This window comes from Lineus longissimus, chromosome 2, assembly GCF_910592395.1.
Source record: "Lineus longissimus chromosome 2, tnLinLong1.2, whole genome shotgun sequence".
In the NCBI taxonomy this organism is placed as follows: domain Eukaryota; kingdom Metazoa; phylum Nemertea; class Pilidiophora; order Heteronemertea; family Lineidae; genus Lineus; species Lineus longissimus.
Genome location: NC_088309.1, coordinates 2,003,765 through 2,027,573, shown reverse-complemented (window position 1 = coordinate 2,027,573; position 23,809 = coordinate 2,003,765). Strand labels below are relative to the sequence as shown.

Below are 23,809 nucleotides of genomic sequence, written 5' to 3'. Positions count from 1 at the left end.
TCGAATGGGCGGAGTTTACCTGCCAGTCAAATATTGCTCCATGACGACGCGCGCTCTCAATGGCGCGCTGAATGTCAGAGGCGAACAAAGCCGTCCCGAGTCAATAGGTCTTTCAGAGGCGAATAAAACATTGACGCAGTCATGTGGAGGAGAGCCTCACAGGGTTGCGATTCCGACATGCTATTGCAAGATAAAAACCACGAAACAAAGCATTGAAGTATCTTGTATTGAGTTGATACTATAAAAGCTATAAAAAGGTTTACTGCTATTCAGTGCGCCGACACAAAAGTGAATTTATTTGTACCATCGGTGGTTCTTTCGGACCGCTTTATTTTCGAGTCTTTCCTTCGGTACAAAGACCGACTCACAGAGCCTTTGGAATCACTCGGATTTGTCAAAATACAAAACTAAAGCTATAGAATTAGTTCTAAAATGCCAGATCACTTAAATACTTTAGACTGTCATATGATATGAGTTTCATCGGATGTGAACAAAACCAAGGACAAGATATCTCAAAATATTTTAGTTTCGGCCGTTGTCTTTCAATGATCATGAACAATGTTGTCAAAGTCAGGGTCCACCGCTAGAAAGTACGACGGTTGTATGGTTCAGAAGGTGTTATCTCCCGCTGTGAGGCGCACATGTCCACGATATACCGGTACAGGGGCCCGGGCAGATTCACCATCGCCCCAGGGGAAATCCCGCCAAAATCCAACCGATCTTATCTCCCAACATACGGTGTGAACATCCTTTATAGAAACTGGCGAAATCGGTCCTAAAATTAAACCCCGATCCGTCTTCATTAGACTGACATGTGAGCTGGGTTTTTCTGCAGCCGACATAGCCATCGCTTCAGTGTCCTATAATCCTGGCTTTAGAGACCAGTGGGGTCGTAAGCGGCTATTGATGTTCAGGCTATGATAGGCAAGATAGACAGGACAACTGCGCCGGCTTAGAGCTGATCCAGGCCGCTCCGCCAGTCTTGCAATTGCTCCGATTTTCTCTGCGTTATCCGGGCAAGGGACTGGGTGCGAGTCAATTGGCACTGTGATCCCTTTGACAGACAACGAAACCATGAGTTACGAAAAGGCAGCTTTTTTCATATATCTTCCAATACGATGTGCGATCAATTCGGCGAAACTTAACGTTATAGACGGACACCAACGGACATGTTACTTTTGGCAAGAACTGAGTACATGGTTACCTTTGATGCAAGGAGCAGGAAAACCCCGCCAATTCCAACAGAGATTCTTTAAAAGATTTTCAGAGCAAACCTTTCAATAATCTCCTTAACCTCACGAAATCACAGGAAGTTGGTTCTTTATCGATACGTCCGGTCAGACAGGTCTAGTCCCCGACAACAGCATCGCGTGCGTGCAGACCTGGTTGGATAGCCAGCTCGCGACCCACATATCGGAAAGGCCGTGAAGTTCTTTGCGCTAATCCCCCAAAAAGAACAAAATTGGTAATCATTGCGATATTTCACGCCAGAGATGGATATCTCTCTTTCAATCAAGGCCGAATTTCACGGTTGATTTTTCCACAACAAACCAGTGTTACCGGATCAGAGGTGCATGCTGCGTATGTTTATTTGAATCCGGCCGAGACGTGTGTTGCTACATGTAAATTTCAACCAGTCTCTATGACGCCATGTTGAAACATCTTGGCTCATTTGATTAAAAGTACGATGTTGGCAACAAATAAATTCTAACATACAGGACAGAGCTTTTTGGTGTAAAACCTTTAGGCAATCGTGCCGCACCGTCCGTGTCTCAATGGGCGCTTTAGGATTGATCATGGCAAGGGTCTCTGGCTGCCTTGGCCAAACCGACTCAAGGGCCATCGGACAGTTCCCACCATCGCGACATGGTCATCACTCGTACCACACTCGAGTGATCAGAGCACTTATCCCTGACGAGGTCCATACATCATTGGCATGACTGGAAATAACACTGAAACGAGAATACCACCCCGGAAAGATCATGTCTAACTTCACCCCGGGGAACTTGTCCACTTTTATGTCAAATTGTTGAAATACTTGTTGAAACAAGGACTAAGGGATTAGAGCTCGCAGGAAAACACTCGGAAGAAAAGCGAGGAAGTATTGCCATGAATGGCGCGCAAACACCCCGAAGCACAATCCGACAACACTCGTTTTCGGCGTTTGTTATGAAAACAGTTATAGAAAGTTGGCCGACAAAGCGACCGACTGGTCCGGTCGGTTCTGCGGGCGATTGGTGATCCGGATAATCAAGACACAGTGACACCCAAAGATGGAGACAACATTTTCGACAAAACTGTAGAACTATTCTTTATTTAAATTTCATTTTTTTATACATTATCGTTTTTTCAATCATGATATCAATTGCACCGAATGACATGTTTCTTTGTGGTTACATTTCATCGGTCAACAATGCTCATGTTACCCTGGTAACCGCCAATCTCTCTCACTGCTTGATCCCCTGAGACGCTGGTTTAGATGGCCAGTTCGTTACGGTATTTGTCTCCGGACCAACACATTGTCGGCAAACCTTTGCCTGATTATTTTAAATTTTGGCATTGTTTTTTAGGGGGCAAAAGGTGAGCAGAGACAATCAGACAAATCATAATTTGACATAGATAATGATGTCCTCTATTAGTCGTTTTATTTTGTGGCGTTTTGAGTGGTTATTCGTTGGTGATCAGGGGTTATCTGGTACTAGTTGCAATTATAGCCTGAACTCCAGGACAGGATACATGGTATTGTGCATATGTTTGGAAACAAGTCACCCTAATGCCCGCAATGACTCCAAAAAAGTTTTAATTAGAATAAAGAAAGTTGGTCACACGGGATAGCACTTTTCACGACCAAACGTTGATCGGAGAATGGCTTAGAAAAGGCGCTGGAAATCGCAGTCAAAACGAGCGTCGGGCGAAGTAAATGTAGGGGCGGTTTCCAAACTGTTGACATAGGCCTGCTGGATTAAGGGCTTGCTTACTTTCCCATGAATATAAGATCCTTCCCTTGGGATTTTCTGTGGCGAAGGATTGAAGGTTTTGCTTTCTTTTGCCGACAATTTGAGGTTGAAGTCCTGCTTCTCACTGCCGCCCGAATCATATTGATTGTACTGTAGTCTACAGCGCAGGGCCGTTGCTGGGGGGGGGGGGGGGGGGGCGCAAATATCTGGTATCTCCAACCGGTTACCACTGACTGACATGTTGCGTTGCCTCTCATGATAAGAAAGCTATCCACGGACATGCAGCACACTATGGACAGCGTCTTTAGGGAGAAAGTGAAGTTTTAGGCAGTTGCAGTAAAATGTCCACCAGTATATCTCTTATTATGTGCATTGTTTTTGCCGTTCCTGCGTAAATTGCTCTGTTTACACAGGCACCGATTTGGTGATCCATCGGGTCCGATCAACAAACAAGTACCAATTGTTTTTACAACAATATTGTGCGCAAATTTAATCACCGTCGCGTACAGTCACAATGTGTTGAAACGCCACATGACGCCAAATAAAAACGATCGAAACCATTGTCTTTCGATTTACACCATGCTGCTAAATACGGGTCTCATTGGTCACGCTCATACGACCGAAAATCAGCCAATTTCCTCTTTATTCTTTCTCGATCACCGCTCGCGTCATGTTACAAACTCCTACGAATGCTTGACTCCGAAACAGGTGTAAATTCGAGGTGTAAATCGACAATCAAACTCCAGTTTCGGCTAAAGTTGCCTTGTTTGTTTTGAAAAGGATGTGTTGAGTGACTCAGTTACCACCTCCTCAATATCATCGACGGTGATTTATTGAGTTGGAACCTGGTATGTGACACTAATGTGGTTTGACGTCTGACGCATTGGCGCCTTTCCTCTGTCCGAAAGTGCAGTTGCTTGCGACCCGTGACTTCGTTTTTCGATGGAAGTTTAAACTTGGTTTGTCCAAGTCTAACCCGTCATGCCCTTATAACTGCACGCTATACACGATGATATGAATGAAGTACATGTACATGTATAACAAGTGTAGGCTTATGATTCTTTCAGTGGTATCATCGCTGCCGCCGAAAACATTGCGGCTGCATGTACATATGCATGTAAGCGTACAATGTGTGTTGTGCACATGCTCAAACTGCGTCATCTGAGACCGCTTCACATATTACAACGAAACATGACGTCATGACCATCGGACCAATTGAGTCGTCGCCAACCTATTGTATATGAAAATAATGAGTTTTTTGCCACCCGCCCGCTACCCGGTCCCGTACCCGTTAATACCTGTATCTGTAGAGCCGGCATTCGTCCGACGCAATGCCAGTGAAAACAAAAACTACAGCGCTTGACAAATGAACTTAGACAAACGAGAGACACGCATGAGTAAGAATAGAAGTCAAGCGCATCTATGAGAGTCTGGAACCGATGAACAGCTGAAACACAAGGAATGGAGTTGATACATCACTTTGACCCGAAAAGTCATTTCCACATGAGGCGGAGTCGCCCGATGACTCTGCCATGCAGTTCGAATCAAGCCGTCACTGGGCAAAACATTTGGTCATGACTTTTCCTGTTCTTCTGGGCTACATTAGTAAAGGACTCAGGCTGGGCCCCAACCCAAACCCAAATGCCATTCAATAGCTGATCAGGAAACCGTGGGGTAGGCCTTGCTATTGGTCGACAAATCCGGCGATCATTCCTCTCCTCACTACGCCAGTTTTTGGTACAGGCAAAATACAAACTGCAGATGTAAACGTTTCTTCTTCTGGACCAGCTAAATGTTACGCCCAACCTGCGTTAAGAAAACATGCCTGTTCCACACTTCTACAAGCTCTCTGGTGTTGATAAATAATCCGCCGATATTGATACTGTTTGTGTTACAGATGTCGGCAGCGGGGTACTGAGGTTCGATACTCCAGTACGACCCGAGGATCATCGGGTCCTCTCCACCCAACAACATTTACACAGCGAGTCTGGATGATATTAGCCGAGGAAAAAGTTGAACAAATTCGCAATAAATTTACTTATTTACGCTTCGAGTGATTTACTGTTGTAGTGACACTAAAAGGCAATGTGGTGGAAGGTAGGCCTTTAACCCTCTCTTAGACCGAGTAAAAAATGTGAGATCGAAGCAATGGCCGGTCTCCCATCAGAAAAATTAGAAGGTATACATGAAGTTAGCTGTAGGCCCTGCTAAAGCATTTTGTTTTTTATTTTTCCTGCCAATACCTTTTGAAGTCATTCTGAGGGGTGCATTGCCGCAGCAACGATTTTCAAAATCTGTTCGAAACACAAGTTCTGATGACGTTGAATTACGTAATACACAGGTTCATAGCTTTGGGCCCAATTATCGCTACGTCACTGATTCGATAACGAGGCGATTATCGGGCACTTATCGTCTGCACCGATAGAATCAAACGCTGAGTGTGTACACAGCAGAAAGTGATCAGTGAGGTGATAATGATCTGTTGTTTTCTTTTCTCGTCTGCGTGGTCCTCCCTGCAGGGGGAGGAAGTAGTGATGATGGGCCTGACGATATGGCAGGGACACCTGTCCCTCCTGCCTCAAGTCAAGACGACATCAAACTCTGGTCGTGACGGCTTCAGTGGAATCTGTCAAAAGCGAACTTGAGTTGATGCTGTTTACATAAGACTTGTGCCAGTGACTTTACATCTGCACCGAGTTGCTATGTCATGTGTCAATTACATCAATGTCTATAGCAGTGATCTGCTTCGCCAAATGAATTTAAGTTTAACCCTGGTGTGAGGTCAAGGAACTAATCAAACGAATGGATAACAAGTTATTTTCTGGTGCGTAACCATCGTGGGTCGCTAATTGAACAACAAAGCGTTTGGTTACACACCCACTTCACACAAGCTGGTTTACACACAAGAGATACGACGAGGACACTTTCCATCATTTTCACCAATCTAGTCTCAAAGGATGTGCGATACAGCCCCATCTTCGTTAACCAGATATAACAAAGATGTAATTCCAGAAGCGATAATTCGATTTCTCTCCTGCATCCTCCACGTTCTAGTGCTGAGTCTGAGGAACAAAAGCCTGATTATCGCCTAATATTGTCGCGGAGTTGACAGAGACTTAGCTGTGAGGTGGTGCAGTCGTATGGAAAATATACGACTTAGAAAGGATAGTAAGTCACCACGAAGAAGAAGATGCTAAGCTGGTTACAAATCGGATTCATGAATATTTTCCACTTCATAGAATTCCGTGTTTCGGCAAATGAGTAGAAATGTATTACTTGTATAAGTGGCAAAGAGATTGGCTTTGGGGACACTGGCATTTCGCCTAGCGCTTCGAGAGGGTTGTCGCCCAGTCGAATTGCGACAGCTCGCCCCTCGGGGACCCTTGCCTGACTGATCTCTGTGGAGTGGAAAGGGATCAGCGGCCCTAGTCTTGGGTTGAGAGCATGATAATAAGACAACTCTCATTTTCGGTTGAGACTTTGTAACAAAAAATGCCCATAATAGTCTCTTAGGCAAAGATATTATTGATCGGTGATCTGAAATGGCGAACATTCCCCTGCCAGTCTTCTTTTGATGTTTTGTGGTTAACAACATGCTGGGATGAAAGGCCACTCAGCATGACTTCAAATGTATGCAAATAATTTCATAATTCCATATAATTATGAAGAAAAAAATGCATCTGTCTTTATGCTAATCGCAACAAAGGAAAACTTAACATGTCAACTGAAACTTTAATTTCTGCTGTCGTAAATTTGTCACCTTCATGTATCCAGGTGGACTAGACTGTTCACCGGCAATAGCACTTGATATTTGCATTTAGAAACTTCTTGTCAGACATGGAGCATATTGTATCATAATAACTAGGTGTCCAAAACCAGCATTTATCACAGAATTGGTGACGGCAGTTCGCACTTCAAGATGGCTGCGGGCGACAGCAGACGACACCAGCCTCGTTCTAGTTCATTGTTTACACACTCGCACGCACAGTCGATGCACTGCAATATGCACAAGGAATAAGGTTTGGGATTCCTGGCATGACGTCATCACGACCATAAACTACCCTGGGGTCCAAACAGAGAGCCAGTATTTACGTATTTGCATGATTGCCCAGAACAGCATGACCAGTCTGCATAAAGTGCCATTGTTTTTCTGTCCTTTGTCTCCCACCCCGCTAATGACATGGCTGGCCTCTAGCGAGCAATCCGGGGTTATAATTAGAGAGCTCTGGAGCAGTGCCCCCCATGGATTTGGTCTCCGAGGGGAGGGACCCAGACCCCTGCGGCTAGAGCACCTGTACAAACGAAATGGCCAGCCTACCAGTCCAAATTGAAAACTATGACAGTTACCATAATTCATATTTCAAAAGACGTGAACCATAGCAGTTTATGAAGACTTTTCTTTTGTTGGGTGTCTCCAGTCGAAATTATAGGCTTGAAGACTTTTGGGGTAGATACTTCGTATCAAGCGGCAGCCTACGTCAGTAATGTATAATCAAGAAAGAGTTCCATCGGTTCTATTCATTCTTGACAGAATGCATGTTCAACTTTTTTACATCGGACCAAACATGTTTGTTTGCAACCTCAGCCATTTGTTAACTATCAAGTATAGATCCGATCTATACTTGATGAAGATGTACTTCGAGAAAATTGGTCGCAATGCTTCAGAAAATGCGACAATCGCATCCTCTCATGATTTTTGCTTTGGTGGCGATGGAAGGTTTTCAATATCAGTTTTGATTCACCGCAACTTCCTCGCTGGGTAGGTTAGAATGCAACATGTTGTATCACGGGATATTATGAAAATATCTGTCATTGACAAAAGGTACGATTTTGGCATGCTTTTACCTACAAATATAGTAACATGTCTCAAAAAAACTATGTGGCCTGTTTGAGGAGACCATCAATAACTGCACATGCGATGAAGACAAAATATGGGTATCTTCGGAGTTGCCAGGCCGAGCAGGGAAAGTAAAGGGCCGCGGGCGCTCTGCACGGAAACCCCACCATTGTCGCCGAGATCGCCTCAGGGGAAACTCTCACAACCCGTACTTTTATTGCAATGGTCACAAAGCAACGGACGGAGCGGGTTGAGAGTTTTGTTGGATGGCGTTCGTGGATAATAGAGGTCTTTGCGTTGCATCCCCCTCGACCATTTCAAGACAATGATGCAGCAATTTGTTAGAAAATCTCCAGTTTGCATGGCCGAGATTGCCTTTCCTGTCGCGTTGTTATTTTCTTGTATTTAGGTTTAAGTTTGGGTTAGAGCATGTTTTAAACTTTATCCTATCAATTGAGAAGCGGTGAGGTGTGGATAAGGACTACCTTTACAATGGTAAGGTGTGGAGGGTGTCATCAAGAGCCGTCTTGAGGAGCGATCAAGGCCCTCATCTACTAAGCTTCTTCTTGAGTTTAAAGAAGCGAAGACACTGCAACAAAAGTTATTCAACGTCTTGAATGCGCCATTTTGAAGAGTATTCTACAGACCAGGAAACTGCCTGCGGGCGATATGAAAAGATGGACGTGAAGAACGCAATGACGGCGTGAAACAATACAAGACGCGCATCTCTCGAAGTTTTGGAGCACTGTCCACATGATCTCAATTGTCAGTGTTGGGGCTTGAGATACAAAGCTTGGGCTAGACTGTATTCGGGGAGAGGGCCCTGAGGTCGTCCGATCGCCTCTTAGATCTGTCCCCGCTAGGCATCCAGGTCCATATCAATGGTAACCATTCACAGTGAGAGTTGTATGAAAACTCGGGAGGGCGGGTGTTTGGAATTTCAAGTTGTACCACGCCCCGGGCTGGGGGCGTGTAATCTCTGTTTTTTCTCACTTCGGGCGACCCATCATAGACCGTTGTTGAGAGACACTAATGAGGACCAGATACCCTCCGCTTTCACGTTTAACGCGGACGCAATGAAAACGTTTGACGCCGAACTTTTGGAAATTCAAAGGAAACGTTTTCAATAGACCATGTCGTTATCTCAAGCAATGTAACGGACGGGTACAGTTATCACTTTTTTTCTATCATTCACATCGGCATTCAGTGAACGTGAGAGATGCACAGATGTGCAATCCTTATTGGACATCTTGCAGTATTTCTTCTGGCACTCAAGTGTAAAAAAGTCACAAAAAGCACACCTTTCACTGCCTCTCATTTTACCTTAGATTACAGTATTGCAAACTACATTCAGAGTATAATATGTTGGCTCTATATTCGCGGCTGCGAGGGTTTAGCAACAGTCCCAGTCAATCCCGGCCAGTCTCTCATTTTATATGATCAGACAATTTGTAGAAGCAGGAGAGATTCCTCGCCTCCTCGGAAACCTCTCGTCATCGCCAGGCAATGAGAATCCAATTAAAGGACGATCAGACTAATTGAATCTAATCCTGTCCAAATAGACTCTAATGGAGCTGTTGAGGACACACAATACGGATAGCACACATCTTCTCTTGGAGATCATCACCATCAAGGAGTGTTGACTGTCGCCATCAGATGTCGGATGATGGGGTCAGACTTAACAAAGTACAAGCCAAGTCTAATCATACCCTGATGACGTAATAGAGCAATACATCAATGCACATTAAGGTGTTTGTGAGTGTGGAAAACTTTGGATGAAATGAACTCTCCTATCAATTAATGAACATGGCGAGAATGGTTTATTTCTACACTGACTGTCCGGATCATAAGACGGAAGCCAGCTCGCCATCGGTCGTTTTAACATGAGGGTTGAAGTCTTCCTCATCCCAGTGAGAGGTTGAGAAGTTTGGAGAACACTATGGTGAAGTACCCTGCGTTCCGAAGGGTCTTGTATTGTTGGTTCCATATCATAGTATACATGTACATGTACATTTGGTTCCATATGTTGTATAATTCAGGACTGTATACCGCTACAAATTCAATTGGATTTACATGAATATGAATTCCTAATCAAATGATTATGGTAACGTTCTGATTCTATTGGTTTATAATTGCAGATGTTTATTGTACATTGTAAGAGAGCATGCAGGAATGGGGGACTAGCTCAAATGGTAGAGCGCTCGCTTAGCATGTGAGAGGCACCGGGATCGATACCCGGGTTCTCCAAGCAATCTTTTTTAACCGGAAGTGAATACGGCGATCATTTTTTAACCGGGAGTGAATACGGCGATGAGATGTCTTCATCATTTTGCTCGGAATCACAACAAAGGTTATATCGCCTAAACTTTTTCAAAGCTGTTGAAAGTATAATAGATGGTATGGGACTATGAGAGTTTGTAGGCCTATACATTGTCTCGACAGTAGACCAACGCGACGACAACTGAAAGGAGGGTCAACGCTGACCAGACTTTTAAAAGCTTGTAAACCTGTAGTTATTTTCGGCGTCCAGCCAGAACAGTCAAAAGGATGCGCCCGAAAGAGGCGGTCCTAGTGAACTCATAATGTGCGTGCAGTCCTGTTTACGGGAAAACGTCGTTGACAATAACATTTAACATGAAAACAAAACGAATAAAAAATTGAAGTTCTGTACATTATTCACCAGTCATTTAAAACTTTAATGTCCCCGTCGGGCTCAAACATATTGTGGTAAGGGTCTTGTCAGGGTCTATCGACAAGGGTCCAATTAAGGGCTTAAGATGTCTGCACCAACGCTTTGACACTTAAAACGCCGTGGTCCGATGACGTTTTGTCTCGAATCAAGAATCGTGTCAGGTAATACGCTTCATTACTGTGAATATTTCAAATGCGTGACGCAATGAGGGTTGGGCTTTGACAGGGGTTGGTTTGGTGTGAGGGGCTAATGAGGGACTGTCAGCTAATGAACATTGAAGGCTCGGAGTGCGGGTGGCCCCGGGTCAACCTTGATCATGCCCATTCTACCATGAAGCAAAGATGACATCTATCATGTCTATCTCTGATCGTACACAACTTGTACATGTGGACAAGGAAACACCTCGATGAAAACAATCCTGCAGAATTCCAAAATGTTCACCAGCTCTCTGTCTCACTCGTCCACGTCTGGTTGTACAGTACCAAAACAAATATCGCAGTGCACTTTGATGAAGTACCTGTTGAACCATCAAATATCGTTGTCACCATCATGCTCTTTGACACAACGCATTAGGATATACACTTCACAATACAATGACGATATCCCTTTGAATGACACTGCATAACTTTCATAAGTGCGTTTATATGTCACTCCAGGAATCTTTATGGGCTAAAAAGAGCGGTCATTCACGAGGGCACGCGCCTGCACGAGCGAGCCTTCCCCTCCCGGTTTTACGAAGTCGACGTACGTGACGGGCCTTTGGTGATGAATACAACATTTTTTTCCCGGGAACATACTTTTCTTTGTTTTTCGAGAGTTTTAACTTTTACGACATCAGCAATCGAAGCAAATTTTGCTTCCTCCGATTCGACGCACTGCATTGGTTATAGTAAATCTTTGCAGAACCTCTATTGTCAGACGACGTGTAGAAATGTGTCATTTTTAGCGCTGGCGGGAAAGATACAATTTCATGTTACTACTGTTACATGACTCTAATGTACATATATAGGCCTACGGCTTTTCATTCCAAAATGGCGTTACACATCAGTGGCGCCACCGTCGCTTGTTTACTTCATGTGACATGGCGTAAAAAATTATTTTCATTATTTTTGGTTTTCATCTGCAACAACGACATATTCGGCCCATACCTACATACAGTAGCTGTAAACACAAGTCTGTGATTCGGCTAACTGTTCAAATACATCATTTTTTCTTTATAGTGGACCATTCGATGCAAAAAAAAACATCGGTTGACGTTGTTTAATGATCAGTGTGATTGATGCGGTTCGTGTGGTTTTACCAAGTTGAATTTGATTGAACTGTGCCGTGACTGGATGACGGCAGTCATGGCAGTGGTGCCGCATCTCAGTGTCTCATGTTGCACACTGGTGTTAAGAATATGATAGCCTTCCTCCTTCGACCAGATCATTACGTGCCTGACAGTAGTCACTGAGGACGTGGTTTCGGTGTTCGACCTAAAGCCGCACTGTTTTCACCAAAGCAATGAAGCGAGCACGTGCACGAGCTCATGCCGCATGTTCGCCGACGGCCCCCGAACATAATCGCTTCAACTCGGCCCGACTCGGCTTACCGCTCTGCACATGCGCCGTACGACATGAGACAATAGCAATGGCGGATTATAATGGCGGTGTTGGCGCGCCTGCAGGTGCGGGGTCCCTGCGCTCTTGACGGACTCTGTTCATATTGTGGCGGGCAAGTTATAAAACAATGGTCATGTGCCCCATCCCCGGCGGGTGATTTCGGCTGACTTGATCTAACTCATCCAAACCTGCCAGTCCTCCTTGCCCAGGCTCCGGTTTCTCTTGAGACATCCTGAGGATGCGGAGCTGAATGAAACCATTCACCGTGCAGGTGCCAAGAAAGTCTCATCTCCTCAAGACTAAGGGTTATTTCCAATCCATAAGAGGAGGAAGAGCCACGCCTGATTTCTTAACAACAATAGGATGCTGAGCTAATCTGACTGACTAGCTTCTCTTTCAGTTTCACTTTTCAGTTCAATGATTACACATAAACCGGGTTGATCTAATTAGCAACGAAATATCATGTTTTCTTTTCATTTTTTCTCTTGTTTCAACTGATTAAACTTATTTTCCGATTAAAAAAATGTACAAGGTCGCTCATTACCCTCGTTTAAGGTCGTCATGAAGCCTATATGATGAGAGCTAAAATCTATTTCAGAAGAAAATGGATGGCACTCGGTTTTTGTGATTTCATACAGAAAATGCAGCACTAAAACCTGACAAAGCGTGACCAAGGACGAGCAAATTGGGGCGAAATTCTGGGCAAATTTTCCAAACCGGAGGGCATTTTCGCGCACAGTGCAAAAGAACTTCTTTCCAATTACTTGGGCCGTCATATAACATTCTCTCTTCCTTCCAAGATAGGTCGTACTCACAGGTTATCGTAAATAAGCCGGGTTTGTTAATTATTATGCCCAACCCCTCCATGGCGTGTTAGACCCCGAATCGATAAGATGTTGCATGACTCCCTCATTGAGGGGAGGGGTGCGTGTATTACTAATCATATTTATTGGCAGCAACGATATGATTAGAGGTAATATCACCACTTCGACCCAAACTGGAGTATACATTTGGAAGGGTACATGTAAGGGAGCATGTTCAATTTGATATGACGCCATAAAACGAACACTGATCTTTCTCCCTGGAGCCCATCCCAGTCCCTCTAAAATGACGAACATTACGTAGTTCTGACATCAACATCTACATTTAAGTGCATTGAAGTAAATCAAGATTAAAATCGCTGTTTTTTCACCATCTGTGAAGATTCCTTAATACGAATGGCACACTTCCTACATTCGTCATCAAATCGATAGCAGTGACATTTTTTCATGACATATTTCAAATATGATAAACGAATGCAATTTGGTACTTGGCGTCTTATTTCATTTCAAGTGGTTTTAGTTTACAAGAGGGTAATTTCTGGTTTAAATGTGGGTTTAGGCCGCCATGTAATTCGATTACGGTCGCAATCGACCCACATTCTGCGGCGACTGTCAGTGACATTGCTGCGGCGGCGATCAATTCATGGAATCAACAACCCAAAAGTCGGGATGTCAAGGAGCCAAAAATGACCTTTAAAGGAGGACTCATAATCATTCGTGTAGGTCCGCGTTTTTTTCTTGTGGCTTTCGATTCTACGACGATAGAGTGCATGAAGTGAGCGGCGTCGATTGGTCACGTCATCGCGTCGACTCGAATCGTCCCAACTTGCGCCTTACAATATGCCGCATTCATTATCAGCTAGAGATATCAAGAGTGCATGCGTGCAAACGGCACTGTTTGTCCACATCTAGCCTGTCATGTCAACGTCAATGTTAGAGTTCATATATGGAGTTTTGAGACAATACCATTATTTTTTTCATCCATAAACAATTCATACTTACATGTCGCCCAAGGCACCGAAAGTGTCGTATTTTCTTTGAACCCTCACGCCGACGCAACGGTAAGAATAAATGTTGAAATTTACACCACTATTCAAAAGAACATTGCTTTCGCATCTCAGCGTAATATTTACCCTCCCCAGGTCCTAACACAAGCTCCCGGCAAGGTCTCCTCGCGCAGGCAACCGATCGTGAAATACCCTGATTAAAAATTAATGGAGAAATCGAATGTGGAATGTGGTTATCCCAGGTAAGACGAGTAGCCTATCGGGCGTGTTCACATCAAAGAAGGCCCTGCTTGGATGAGATAATAAGGTTAGCGCAAAGAGCCGGTCGACCGGGAAACCAACACAACTTAGTTATCTATTATTGAATAAATACCGCTCCGAGATCGATTGGGTTGTTTCTATGAAGCAAGCGTGACTGTCTCTACCATTACATAAGATTTTGTCAGGTATATACATGATATGTTAACCTTTGCGTATTGAGAGCTGTTATGCATGTTGCGACACCGAAGCCGTTTAAGCTAAAGCGAGCCACAATGTAAAATATACAGACATTTCAACCAAGATGTTTTTTAGCATATAAAGCAGCCGGTTATTCTCAATCGAAATAAAGAAAACCTGACACAGGTCCATTGTTGGTCGCCATAATAGGATATAACTGTATCGTGATATTGTGAACAGTCCATTCTTGCGCAATATCGGCAAACACACAGGTGTAGAACGGCCAGAGGTGCCAGTGCGCATGTACACAATCTGACCAGCGCAGACGACAATCACAAACAACTACGCGCGTGTCAATGTTTGCCAGCGTCTTATAAAGAAATATTGGAATTATTTGCGATATTTATTCGGTGCGAGTTGTATCAGAGAGTATAACATTGGGTGTTAGTGTTGGTTGGGATGCTGATTAGAGGACGTGACTTGGTGTGTCTTTCCGCGCTTCCACCTGGTGAAGGAGGACGGTATTCAGAGGCGTCGACCAGATACAAAGATGTACACATGTCTCTCGATATCTTCTGTATGTCAACACTGAAATAATATGGGGAAAAACCAAAACCGTTACACCAATAGTTTTCATTTTACATTAATAAATGCTCAAGGCATTGTTCCAAATGCACCAAACTGTCTTTATTGCGTTTTTTTCTGACACTGAAACCGTCTAATGACTAAATCCCTGCACAATTGGTTCAAGGGTTGAAATGCGATATTCATGTTCAAGCACTCTTTAATTTCAACATGGTTCAAGGAGGCTGGAAATTATCAATCATAAATGAAGATTCCGCATTCTGAAACTTATTTGACGGATATCAGGATTTAACATGAAGCCATGTCCAATTGTCCATCGTATATTTTTGGACAGGGTATCAATGGTTTCAATGTTCGTAAGGGAAAAATTGAGAAACAGCATTTTGTTTTCCTTTGTGCTTACATTTGTATGTACATATATAATTCTGTAGAAATTCAGGTTGTTTTCACTCGGCCATGCGCTCCCTCTTCCGAGCCTAAACTCCCCGCAGTTTTTCATTGCTCAATCCATCGGTTTCCCAGCAACTCGTCTTAAACATGGCGGTTGTCGTTCATATAAGCATCGGTGGTTCAGTGGTAGAATCTCGCCTGCCACGCGGGAGGCCCGGGTTGGGTTCGATTCCCGGCCGATGCATAACTCTTTTATAGAAAGGAAGACCATCTTCCGTTTTCATGACATCAGAGCAAAAGCAGTGGAAGTGTACTTGATCAATTTTGCGAAAATCACAATTTTATGCAAAATAAATGTGGGCCCTCCCAATTAGGACTCGTCCTCCCTTTTCAGGTAAACAACATTGAGAACAGAAAGGTCAAGTGGAGATGCTGCAACACGAGTGTTAAGTTGTCATCAGTTAAGTTATAATGGAGTTAAATTACCGTTCATTACCGCTTCATTATGACACCCCTATTCCCTTTTGATTCGTGATAAACAGCACTAAAATACCCTAGTGGCCCTGGGGTGTTAAATGTCCTCTCCGCGCAGGGGTGCCCCGGGGGAGATGCATCGAACGAGACATCCCCCGCGCTTTCCAACACCTCGGACCATCAATCGGAGTCAACTCCTCTCGCGCTTGGGGTTCGCCATGGTCGTCGTAAACCTTACTTCAGGAATCGCTAGCACAAGGCGATATCTGTGTCTCCTGTCATCAATAAGAATCTGGAGATATCTTTAGGCTTACTGCTCTTTCACTGACGAATGGTGTTCATCTCCTGATCCACTAGGCTTTCAAGACCCTCCCCATCTCGCAAATTTCATTTTTGTACATTACATGTACACAAAGGATTGAAAAAAACTTAAATTTGAGATGTGATAAGACCACTAAGCCACTTTATTCGCAATCATGATTTTCAAATGAAAGTGCTACTCCGAATCTACAATCTTTTCCCCATCCATTGTTTACCAACTTCCGGTGATCGTCCACCTGCTGCATCGCGCACGATCAGCAAATGAAGTGAGCTCCAAGTTACACCAAAACTCTATTAAATCGAGAAACGAACGTCTGCGAGACTGAAGACTGAGAACGCCAACGGACAGTTGGCAAGCAGACGATCGCGTTATGTTTACATTCGGACGTTTGCTCACCTCTCGGCGACACGAGAGTGCGCGTGAGATGACGAGAGTGCTCTCATGCTAAAGTAAACCAACTCAAGTAGGACTTTGTTTTGAATAATTTTCTGGCAATAAAGCAAGATGGTGACTCTAATCATCATCTGATGATCTTTACGCCATTAATTAATTGACATTCCCTTCGCTCCATTAGACACCTGGTATGTGACGGGATGCACAGAACAATATAGAGTTCTTTTTTCCAACTGATGTCAGGTCGATGGGTACTTGATTTCTTCATCATTAGTCAAGTGATTGAGAGTCTGCGGCCCCTCAATACGGGAACGATGTTGCAGCCTTTTTGACGACCCGTAATTGTACATCTACGTCAAGGTTCATACGTGGTCGTAGTAGCAGCCGTGCCTGGTCTGTGTCACGCGCAAAGTTGATTATCTTCGGAGTGCATTTGGCTCATTCGGCATCATGAACGAATACAACAGTGAAGCATATTCGGTTTTGGTAATTCGTTTAAGTCGCAAAAAGAGCATGGTTGCTGACGCGAGATAATCTCATCGACGACAGGGAATCGATTCGAAAGTAAAAGTCGACAGTTGTCCCGCCACTTGCGCTCCCGCTGTGGGTTACCCTATCTCGGATATCACCCCTCTTGCCCGCTTCCCAGCCCGGGGCCCAAACACAACCGCCTCCGGCTCCAACAACAGCCATTGTGGACTGGTAACACGGCTTCCGGGCATCCCTCCATCCAGCTATAGGGCCGCAAGGACACCTGCGCGTTACAAAACGCCTCGAGATGTCATCGGCTAAAGTCTCCCAAATCAAGCTGACCAGAAAAACCGTGTACTATGTGCTTAGTTGCACACAGTACACTTGGAGGATATCAAGTAATGTTAAGTTGAACTAGACTTCAATTGTTAACTCTTTCATAATGCAAAATAACCAGTAGCCTTTTCCTAGTAACGGATTGCCTCCCGGTGTCCCATCGGTGTACGACTTCTCCGGGCCATTCGCCATTATTCAGTGTCAGGAAGCGATGATGGATTAAGCCATTGCGATCTCTTCCTATTACGCCCCTGTACCCCTCGTGTGATTTATAACTTGGGTCCCAGAGGCATGAGACCCTGCTTAATCGGTCAGAGTGAGCCATCAGTCGCCAAAGGTGGTAATACATAATGTATAAAAAGTATGAAAGTCTGACGTCAAATGTTTCACTCGTGATTGATGGAAACATGTTATGGCGACTTTCCGTCCAACATGATCCATTTTAGGTGAAAGTTATATTCGATGCATCAGAAAATTGAGATATTTTGTGGTACAGCCACCCAGTGCTTAATTCGAGAATGTCTTTGGTATGGTGGCATTAAAGCCTGGACGACATATCAATTTCAATTCCTACATATCATCTTTTCTCAAACACCTCATTGGGCGATATATCAACAAACGTCGCAGACGATCAGACGATATGAAATCGCCCATTTGAAGATGTGTCAAGTCATCTCAAATTGCTCATAACTATGTTTTATTAAAAACTTTGAGGATTAACTCACCATCAGGAAATATGAGTTTTGTGTAACATATCACTGACTAATAGGAACGTCTAAAAGTCTGTACTTTATAGGCCATCAAGCGTTTAGAACACACACATCTTGTCAGAAACTCACGTTTCTGGTCAAGTCTCAGAACAGACGACCGACGTTGATGGGACCAATGCAGATAAATCTCTTCAAAATCCATAACAACACTCTTGAAATAATTGTCAAAGTTTTCTAATTTGAATTGGAATGGTTGCAAAACATAAGTTGGGTGCTGCTTGTCATGGTCGTGATGATGAGTTTTTAATCCATGCTTGGTAATACGGAGCTCTAAAAGTCCTGTTCGCCCAGGATTTGGTGATGCGTCATGATTACAAATGGCTTTGACGTATACTTGAGGTGAATTGATGTCGAGGAAAATGTGATTATTGATATTAGTTATTGGGTTGAAAGATGGGACATGCTGGTAGTACAGCCGCAGCAGCAGTAGGCTAGATCCAGGGCGACTCCACCTTCGAGGTGTCTGGTTGGACAGCCAATAAGCCCTCATCCAGTCTTGAACATGTACCAATTCCTGAACAGTCTACAGTCCACAGACCATACACGTTTATGTAACAGATATCTTTTCCCGGGAAGCCAAAAACGTGTTTTATTATTCACTTGGAGCGACGTCGTCACATCTGTCGGGTCCAGACCACTCACATCAGTCATTGCTTTTCCAGGAGATTCACAGATGTTCCGGGTGTTTCGACATCCCCCTCTGCAGACTCCGCCGCCTCAGTCCCAACCTTTTTGGTCCAAGCATCTTACAGAAGCGTGACCAAATGACTCTATCGTACATCACGACTCAACTGTCTGATTTTATCGCAATTTTATTACCATAAAGATTTTCCAGTTGGCTTACTTTACAGAAAAGGCGATGGTCAGACAGTTTACCTTTTTATCCAAGTGTGACTTTATTGCCTGTCATAAAACTGTTGTTATCATGAGCAGTTTTTGTCTGCAGTAAACAACGACATGCAAGTGAAAGCGGGCAAAGCCATGAAACTTAGACACAACACTCCGGTAGTTAAACCGCCATCAAAGTTACTTTTAGTATTGAAGCTGTTTTGTTATAAGCTATATCTCGGTGTGATATTTGGTGAAGTCCCTAATAAATCCTGATTTCAATGCAGCATCTTCTGTCAAGCATGTGCGAAGGAATGAATTGTGCCTAGAGCGAGATGAGACTTCATTGCTTCTTCTGTGTGAGAATCACAGTCACGGATTTTAGAGCCTGTGTAAACCATTTTGGGAAGAAAAATTGCAAATAACATTTACTTCCTCAGTGTGACGGAGCTGGGTCGTTCTCAGCAGCCTAGTGCGGGCGTGATCTGAAGGTTGGAAATTACCAGGAGACATCTTCTTGACATGATAACTTCCGGTTCACTGCCTTTGTGACCTTCAAAACACCAAGTTAGCGTCGAGGTGATTATAACACCATGCTATCCCCTAATTAAGGCATTATCTCCCTCATGATATAGTCCCAATCAATCTAGTAGCTTATTACGGAGAGACGGACCCCTAGCACCCAGCTCCGCCTAGCCGGCCCCCGATGCCCTCATCGCGTGACGGCAAGTATCCGTCAACGATGCTGTATTGATGCACCGACCTGTCCCGCGAAAAAATCTTTAATGCTCACTTCGGAAATGAAGTGGGGCAACTTGCAGGTGGTTTTCTGATGAACTTTCGAGTTGGCGCCACGAAGGGTTGGGCCGGGCGGATGCCATTGGACATCACTCACTGAGGATCTCGGACGAAGCCATTTTAATCATGCCTCGTAAACATGCGTTTTTATTCACATTACTCTGGTTCTGGCTCACAGGTATTGGTTCCCTGCATTATATAGACACGTACATGAAGCGATCACGCTCAATGTCCAAGCGAAGCAAGATGAACAGACTGATCATGTTGACCTCGAGAATGTAGACGGGAGGACTTTTGGCAATTCGGCTTGTGAGGGTCAACCGAGCTTCCTTGGGCGTCGCCGAAAAATCAGTGTCTGACATTAAGGTGTTAACCTTTCTAAAAGCAAATCCCTGTAGATACATTTCTCCATGAACATGTCAACGTCTTTTAAAACAATAGACTTTTGTGCATGCAAGGTTCCATCACACCGTTATTCATGCATTGCTAAACTTGAATACATCGCTAACGCGAACGTAGGCGATAAAAAAACTCCTTATTTTGTTAAGAAGTTACTTCAATGATGGCTAAATTTCGTGATGAGCTTGTTAGAAAGGCATTCAAGCGATATCTTACATGTTTTCAAATAATTAAAGTGGGGCTGATCTCTTCAATCACACAATATAAATTGGTAAAAAAACTTGACCGCGGACCAAACTGAACTCGAAAAAAACTTGTTCCCTTTGAGGTAGTTGTTGAAAGGGTGCCAGATTCGTGGTTTCCAAACAATCGACGCTTCCCAAATGTGGTATGCCGTTTGTTGAAAGTCTCAAAACAAACCTGAATGGGATAGAAAACAAGCTTGTGCACAGCGAAGTTTGATTTAGGGGTTTTCATCACCGTTTGACATGTTTGTGAAAGGGTCAACAAAAGGAGTTACATTACTGCCCAAAAGGGACAAGCGATCATCGGCGTGTCAGTGACGATCCTTTGTATGAGATAACCCTCATGTGATCATTTGGGGTAACCGGCCAGGGGAACCATTCAACTACACTTTCGTCTTTTGAAAACGAATTGGATTAGACACAAATTCGGTGGAAATTTGTTAACCTTATGCAATGACTGCCCACCCTAATTCTATTATCAACCAATTGTGACTTTATCGTCTTTTGGTGGTCTCCTTGCCCATGTAACAGCATGCGACCCTTTTGCAGAAAAGCTCACCCCTTCTCTTGTTAGGAAATACATGTAGCGCCCTCTGCTTGGAAGGTTTGGAAGTCTTATCAACCATGGACTTCCGATGCCGGCTTCTTGCAGCGAGGTGGAGGTTCCATTCCGCAGGCGAGCCCGCCCACCGAAAGTAATGTCATTTCCCGGTGTGGAAGTTTCGGGGAAGTTTTACTTGTCCCCTTTTGGAAAAGTAACCAAATAGTCTTTCTTGTACCAATAAAGATAAAGGTGTTGTTCTATAGATACTAAAGACCTTCGAACTAAGTCCTAGAACAGATTTTCATAGCACACTGGCCAAGTTTTATAATCGAACATGGCCAAAATCTACGCAGTTTTATCACCGCTGCTGGCCGTGAACATATTTCAAGCAGAAAATAAACATTGGCCACAACCAAAATGCCTTGGTTTCCAAGGGGTGGGAAACTGATAATCACGCACCCTTTTCTATTCTCTATTGAAATAATGAAATTACAAAACATTCCAATCGCTGCAAACCAAACTCCATCTTTGACAGATGTACCCAAACGTCTCTGACGTAATCGCAAAAGGAGTATTACGTCACATCATTTGCTCCATCGCTTTCAGTGATGCGTGAGACATGACTTCTTAATTGAAACACAACTTCTGAACGGAGCAGTGACGGGTTGACGGACAGCTGTAGGCTCAGTGTGATGGGGGCATTGTCCATTTGGGGGTGCATCCTTGAGTTTCACCATGGAGGCTTTTGACGCTTCTTTGGGACATCTCTCGCTGAATGGACAGCATCCGGAGACCGTCATGGGAAGGGACCACACTGCGAAACCAGCAAGCTTGCACAAACAAGTTCAGTTTCTGTCAATTACAAATAGTTTTGCAGGCTTCATGGCGGGAGAGTGAATAAGGAATCCCTAAACCTCTTCAGCCGTTACCATAACGTTCCAATATGGGGAACAAACAAAAACGTGTCAATCTATCTTTCCAGCGTTCCTAAACCCTCAAAAACTCGTGCTTTATTTTGCTATTGTCGTCATGCAGGGGGCCTATTTGATGATTAAGAAAGCCCTTGCGTATGTAATTGCTTCATGGAAGCATTGGTGGTTCAGTGGTAGAATTCTCGCCTGCCACGCGGGAGACCCGGGTTCGATTCCCGGCTAATGCATTTCATTTTGCAAGCATTCCAAACTCCCTACTCTTTCAATCAATCAGAACGTTTGTTACTTAGCATTTTATGCAGGGCGAGAAAAGGCGTTTTACCTCCTTCGCAATTCATACCTGGCTCCTGCCTATAGGCTCCCTTGCTTCATAACATAATTGTGCTTTTCTGTCATTTTATTCCTTTTAGGAATTTACAATCTTACCAGTATTGTACCAGAGTGTACAACATTCACGGCCTGCGGACAGATCTGGCTGTTTCTCTCAGCAAAATGCTCGTGAAAATGGAGGGATCTTTCCAAATAGATGAGTCGCCATCACGCCGCCTCGCCATCCCGGTTAATTCAGCGGTAACCTTGAGACAGAGGAGGTAAAGCTAATGTCCCATGCAGCGTATTTCTGCGGCCAAGATGTCCCAATGATACATAGGCTAATATAAGAGATTATTACCCTTATGATCGATGGGAGCACACGAAGAAAGAGACAGTATCTATACGCTTCGGAGCATCTCGGTCGTTTTTCAGGACGGCCTGTTCTGGTCTGGTCGGTTCATAACTCAAGATATCAAAGATGGTGTTCTGGATGGTCATAAGACATGACCTATGATCGTTAAAGAGGGTACCAATGTATCAGACCGTCATGGTGCATCCTTTGGCATTTCGGATAGTTACTGCGAAGCAATGCATTGTACATGTACAGAGGTGACCAAATATGACGTCTCAAAAATGTTGAAGATCCGGACAAAAGCTTTGTATTTGCACGGACCAAGAAGACTAGTTGATTTCAGTCTTGATGTTTGACATGCTCAGCACTGCTGAACACATGTAGGCCTTGTTTTTATCGATATGATGACAACGCAATATGAAATATCAATGGGAATTCGCTCGTAAACAAGTTTATTTATAAGTTTCATAAAGACCCAGGTGCTTCGTTACTATTTGCATGACACGTTGTCATTCATCACAGTGAATGGCCTATGAAAAAAAAAGGCAAGCTACTTAATGCAGGATTTCAAAACAAATGTCAAACCATGCATTAAATATACACTGCAATGAGTGTTTTAAAGATATATTGTTAAAAAGCTATTCATTCACTTTTTTTCCGGTTCAACAGAATTTCCATCACGACATCTCTCAAACCAGTTTCCCCCGGCGTTCATCTCGTCCCTGACTTGCCATTTCAACATTCTCACGCCGTCCCCTCGCGCTGTTGCCCCTTGCCCTTCGTCCAGGGACCCGGCCCTCGGCATACCTACATCACTTCAGCCTCCCCTCAGGCTACTATATCTGATTAGACCAGTAACGAGGAAGAGAATGAAGAATCTCAAGTGCCCGAAGTCTTTGGGCTGTCGTGGCAGACGACAGGAGATCACGGCAGAAGATTATAACTTTCTCTTTAATTTCCTCGGCGAAACCTACCCGAGTATCATCTCATCGCCGCCGGCCTTTTTTGTTTCAGATTCGATCGGTTAAAAGATAATTGAGATATTCGCGCGAATCTTGGTAACGTGGAAATGGTCTTGTCGTTAGGAACAAGAATTTCGCCCTGAGATAGGCGGGGATGATAGCATTGTGTAGTAAGGACATTCCTTTTCTTGTTGCTAGTAACGGTTGAGGAAAACGTCTGATGAGAAGGGGGTGCTCCTGTCGGAAACAACAGTTATCGTGAGAAAAGGGAACTCAGTCAAAGTAGGGTAGTCGCGGCAAATTAGGGGGAGGAAATATGGCCATAAGTTGCAATATAATTAAC

General features: G+C 44.0%; 1 protein-coding gene and 3 non-coding genes across 4 annotated transcripts in view; 3 read left to right on the top strand and 1 right to left on the bottom strand.

Moving 5' to 3' along the window:
* The window catches only part of LOC135500796 (LIM/homeobox protein Lhx5-like), a 108,811-nt gene that overhangs the window by 53,096 nt on the left and 31,906 nt on the right, over positions 1-23,809 (bottom strand). The gene's annotated exons all lie outside the window — the stretch shown is intronic.
* On the top strand, positions 9,969-10,041 carry Trnaa-agc (transfer RNA alanine (anticodon AGC)). Its single transcript has one exon. It is a non-coding gene; the product is annotated as a tRNA-Ala (tRNA).
* On the top strand, positions 15,498-15,572 carry Trnag-gcc (transfer RNA glycine (anticodon GCC)). Its single transcript has one exon. It is a non-coding gene; the product is annotated as a tRNA-Gly (tRNA).
* On the top strand, positions 21,997-22,067 carry Trnag-gcc (transfer RNA glycine (anticodon GCC)). The gene has a single exon. It is a non-coding gene; the product is annotated as a tRNA-Gly (tRNA).